Source organism: Ranitomeya imitator, chromosome 10, assembly GCF_032444005.1.
Source record: "Ranitomeya imitator isolate aRanImi1 chromosome 10, aRanImi1.pri, whole genome shotgun sequence".
NCBI lineage: Eukaryota > Metazoa > Chordata > Amphibia > Anura > Dendrobatidae > Ranitomeya > Ranitomeya imitator.
The window spans coordinates 93,146,760-93,151,972 of NC_091291.1; the positions used below are offsets into that span (position 1 = coordinate 93,146,760).

Below are 5,213 nucleotides of genomic sequence, written 5' to 3' on the forward strand. Positions count from 1 at the left end.
GGTGTCCGCTAACAATTGGAGCTAATTTTCCATTCAAAAAGTCAAATGGCGCGCCTTCTCTTCCGAGCCCTGCCGAGTGCCCAAACAGTGGTTTACCCCCACATATGAGGTATCGGCGTACTCGAGAGAAATTGCCCAACACATTTTATGATCCATTTTATCCTACTGCCCATGTGAAAATGAAAAAATTGAGGCGAAAAGAATTTTTTTGTGAAAAAAAATTACTTTTTCATTTTTACAGATCAATTTGTGAAGCACCTGAGGGTTTAAAGTGCTCACTAGGCATCTAAATTAGTTCCTTGGGGGGTCTAGTTTCCAAAATGGGGTCACTTGTGGGGGAGCGCCAATGTTTAGGCACACAGGAGCTATCCAAACGCGACATGGTGTCCGCTAACGATGGAAATAATTTTTCATTCAAAAAGTCAAATGGCGCTCCTTCCCTTCCGAGCCTTACCATGTGCCCAAACAGTGGTTTACCTCCACATGTGAGGTATTGGTGTACTCAGGAGAAATTGCCCAACACATTTTAGGATCCATTTTATCCTGTTGCCCATGTGAAAATGAAAAAATTGAGGCTAAAAGAATTTTTTTGTGAAAAAAAAGTACTTTTTCATTTTTACGGATCAATTTGTGAAGCACCTGGGGGTTCAAAGTGCTCACTATGCATCTAGATAAGTTCCTTGGGGCGTCTAGTTTCCAAAATGGGGTCACTTGTGGGGAAGCTCCAATTTTTAGGCACACGGGGGCTCTCCAAACGTGACATGGTGTCCGCTAAAGAGTGGAGCCAATTTTTGATTCAAAAAGTCAAATGGCGCTCCTTCCCTTCCAAGCCCTGCCGTGCGCCAAAACAGTGGTTTACCCCAACATATGAGGTATCAGCGTACTCAGGACAAATTTGACAACAACTTTCGTGGTTCAGTTTCTCCTTTTACCATTGGGAAAATAAAAAAATTGTTGCTAAAAGATAATTTTTGTGACTAAAAAGTTAAATGTTCATTTTTTCCTTCCATGTTGCTTCTGCTGCTGTGAAGCACCTGAAGGGTTAATAAACTTCTTGAATGTGGTTTTGAGTACCTTGAGGGGTGCAGTTTTTAGAATGGTGTCACTTTTGGGTATTTTCAGCCAAATAGACCCCTCAAACTGACTTCAAATGTGAGGTGGTCCCTAAAAAAAATGGTTTTGTAAATTTCGTTGTAAAAATGACAAATCGCTGGTCGAATTTTAACCCTTATAACTTCCTAACAAAAAAAAATTTTGTTTCCAAAATTGTGCTGATGTAAAGTAAACATGTGGGAAATGTTATTTATTAACTATTTTGTGTCACATATCTCTCTGGTTTAACAGAATAAAAATTCAAAATGTGAAAATTGCGAAATTTTCAAAATTTTCGCCAAATTTCCGTGTTTATCACAAATAAATGCAGAATTTATTGACCTAAATTTACCACTAACATGAAGCCCAATATGTCACGAAAAAACAATCTCAGAACCGCTAGGATCCGTTGAAGCGTTCCTGAGTTATTACCTCATAAAGGGACACTGGTCAGAATTGCAAAAAACGGCAAGGTCTTTAAGGTCAAAATAGGCTGGGTCTTGAAGGGGTTAATAAACAAAAGCTGAAAAAGTAGGTAATCATAGATTAAAAAGTCTGAAATGCGCATGCGATACTGACATCTAAGTTTCAGCACATTTTGGGACAAACGTTTTCACATTGAAAGTTAACAATCATTAAAATATTTTCTCTAAATTTTTGTCTCCTTTTTTGCTCCAATTATTTGCATCTAATATCATATAAAACTTGATGTAACGTTATGCATGCACATGGTGTTTTATGTGCAACCATCACCTGTCTCATAAACACAGGGTTAGAATGAACGTGATGAATAGAGTCAAATTGGAAATGTAAAAAAATCTATGTCAAAATTGCAGTTTTTTTCTACTCATTCACAAAGAGTTAATGAAAGTTATTAAACATGTACAACAAAATGGCAGGAGTTTCAAATAGAAATCATGCTGCAAAAACTAGTCCAAGCAAAAATAAAAATATACATTTTCAGGGGTTTCGCTTGACATTTGACGAGTGTCAAACACTCCTAAAGTTGTTTGTGTTTGGCCGAAATATCTCAGTTGGGAGAGCGTTAGACTGAAAATCTAAAGGTCCCTGGTTCGATCCCGGGTTTCGGCAACATAATTTTTCTTCTCTGATTACATTTTAAGGAGAAAATGAACAAAGCACATGGGCTGATGACTTAAAGAAAATGAAAAAGGCCTAAAAATCTTAACTATCTACAGAAAATAAAATGTTGAAAAGATGAGAAATGGGAGCTTTTCCTTTTGAGCAAATTATTATTTTTTCTGTAATTTTTCCTCTATTTTGTTTATTTCCATTTCACTAAGCTGTAAGAGGATTTAAAGGGAACCGGATAGCTGATACAGGCATCATGTATCAGACACTAGCTGAATGATTTCAGCCATGTATGTTTGACTATGAAATGCTGTGGTGTATATGAATTCATTGTGAGAAGTAATTTCTAAAATGGGGTCACTTTGGGGGTGGGGCTTTCTGCTGTTTTGGTACTTTTGGTAGTCTGAAAATTTTACCGCAAACAATTCTTGCAAAATCTGCATTCCAAAACCCGAATAGTGCTCTTATTTTCAAAGCCCTGCTGTGTGGCCAAATGGTAGTTTCTGAAGAAATATGATGCATCACCGCATTTTGTGAGAAATCTAACATTTCTAACATCCTAACAAAATAAAAGGAGGTTTGAAAATTAATGCTGACAAAAAGTACACACATGAAAAATGCTATTTATTAATGTTTTTGTGTGTTGCGACAAGTTGGTTTAAGGGTATAAGCAGTCAAAGAATAAAAATGACTAATATTTCAAAATTTTAAGCAAACTTTAGATATTTTCACAGAAAAAAACTAAAAGTTTATTGACCTAAATTTACAGTTAATGTAAAGTACAATGTGTCACAAAAAAACACTTTTAGAATTACGGGGATATGTAGAAGCATTCCAGAGTTATTACTGCATAAAGTGATACATGTCATATTTTTTAACAAATGGGGCTTGGCCTTTTAGCTCAAAATAGGCTTGATAACTAATAGTTTAAACAAATGTATAGAAATAAAAACTGTAATATTAATTATTTTAAAATAATTTTCAATGACAATTTATGGTCATATTTCTGCTGACTAATTTGGAAAGCGTTAAGGTACAAAATCCGCAAGAAGTCAGGATGGCCGAGCGGTCAGAGGCGCTGCGTTCAGGTCGCAGTCTCTCTTGGAGGCATGGGTTCAAATCCCACTTCTGACATCACCTTTTCGTTTCATGGAACTATACAGATTCCCTTCAGTTATTGATTAGATGGGGCTCAAACCAAACTTAGCAATGGGTCTTAAAAAACCTGATCCCAAAGTTATGACTACCTGGGAGTTTTTGGGGTGAATCTGAAATTGTCATCTATAAACGGAACTCTAGGATTGTGAAATAGGTTTTATGTGCATATGTTAGCTGTCTTGGCACCATAAAAATACTATGGGCGGTGAATGTGGAGGATTATTTCACCTCTTTGTGTTCTCTTTCCCTATTAGGTCGGAGATTCCACATCCTATGGATATAGAAATCTGGGAGATTTCTATAAACTGAATTGCAGGTAAGTCTAATTTCACATTTGTTTACCTCATTCCTCAATAGACCATAACAGTACTTAATAAACAAAAGCTGAAAAAGTAGGTAATCATAGATTAAAAAGTCTGAAATGCGCATGCGATACGGACATCTAAGTTTCAGCACATTTTGGGACTAACGTTTTCACATTGAAAGTTAACAATCATTAAAATATTTTCTCTAAATTTTTGTCTCCTTTTTTGCTCCAATTATTTGCATCTAATATCATATAAAACTTGATGTAACGTTATGCATGCACATGGTGTTTTATGTGCAACCATCACCTGTCTCATAAACACAGGGTTAGAATGAACGTGATGAATAGAGTCAAATTGGAAATGTAAAAAAATCTGTCAAAATTGCTTTTTTTTCTACTCATTCACAAAGAGTTAATGAAAGTTATTAAACATGTACAACAAAATGGCAGGAGTTTCAAATAGAAATCATGCTGCAAAAACTAGTCAAAGCAAAAATAAAAATATACATTTTCAGGGGTTTCGCTTGACATTTGCCGAGTGTCAAACACTCCTAAAGTTGTTTGTGTTTGGCCGAAATAGCTCAGTTGGCAGAGCGTTAGATTAGGGTTGCGTGAAACGGGTCGTTCATTTTCAAAAGTCGCCGACTTTTGGCAAAGTCGGGTTTCATGAAACCCGATCCGACCCCTGTACGGGGTCGGCCATGCGGTACGCGACTTTCGCGCCAAAGTCGCGTTTCAATGATGCGAAAAGCGCCATTTCTCAGCCAATGAAGGTAAACGCAGAGTGTGGGCAGTGTGGTGACATAGGTCCTGGTCCCCACCATCTTAGAGAAGGGCATTGCAGTGATTGGCTTGCTGTCTGCGGCGTCACAGGGGCTATAAAGGGGCGTTCCCACCGACCGCCATCTTACTGCTGCTGATCTGAGCTTAGGGAGAGGTTGCTGCCGCTTCGTCAGAAGCAGGGATAGCGTTAGGCAGGGTCCATTAACCACCAAACCGCTTGTGCTGTAGCGATTTGCACTGTCCAACACCACCTTCGGTGTGCAGGGACAGTGGAAGCTACATTTTTTTTTCCTCAGCGCTGTAGCTCATTGGGCTGCCCTAGAAGGCTCCCTGATAGCTGTGCAAACCAACTGCTTTTTTCAAAGCACAAATCCTCTTGTTCCTTCCTTTCTGCACAGCTATCTTGTTTGTTTGTCCACACTTTTTATTTAATTTGTGCATCAGTCCACTCCTTATTGCTGCCTGCCATACCTGGCTGAGATTACTGCAGGGAGATAGTAATTGAAGGACAGTTCCTTTTTTTTTTGTGGGAGATTAAGATTGGCATTTCTGCTAGAGTGCCATCCCTGTCTGTGCCATCTCTCAGTCAGTGGGGCATAGAAAGCCTATTTATTTTTTTGCTTGATTTGGGTTCCAAAATCTACCTGAAAAAATCACTACATCAATCAGTGGGAGAAAAATATTGGCCTCAGGGCTTGTGTGCCACTCCTGACTCCTGTGTACATCATCACTTACTCAGTGGGCCATAGAAAGCCCTTTTTTTTTTTTTGCTTTATTTGGG

The 5,213-nt window shown here is 38.2% G+C and overlaps 1 non-coding gene across 1 annotated transcript; it reads left to right on the forward strand.

Annotated features, from left to right (window-relative positions):
• Nucleotides 1-2,111: 2,111 nt before the first annotated feature.
• Nucleotides 2,112-2,184, forward strand: TRNAF-GAA (transfer RNA phenylalanine (anticodon GAA)). Its single transcript has one exon. It is a non-coding gene; the product is annotated as a tRNA-Phe (tRNA).
• Nucleotides 2,185-5,213: the final 3,029 nt, after the last annotated feature.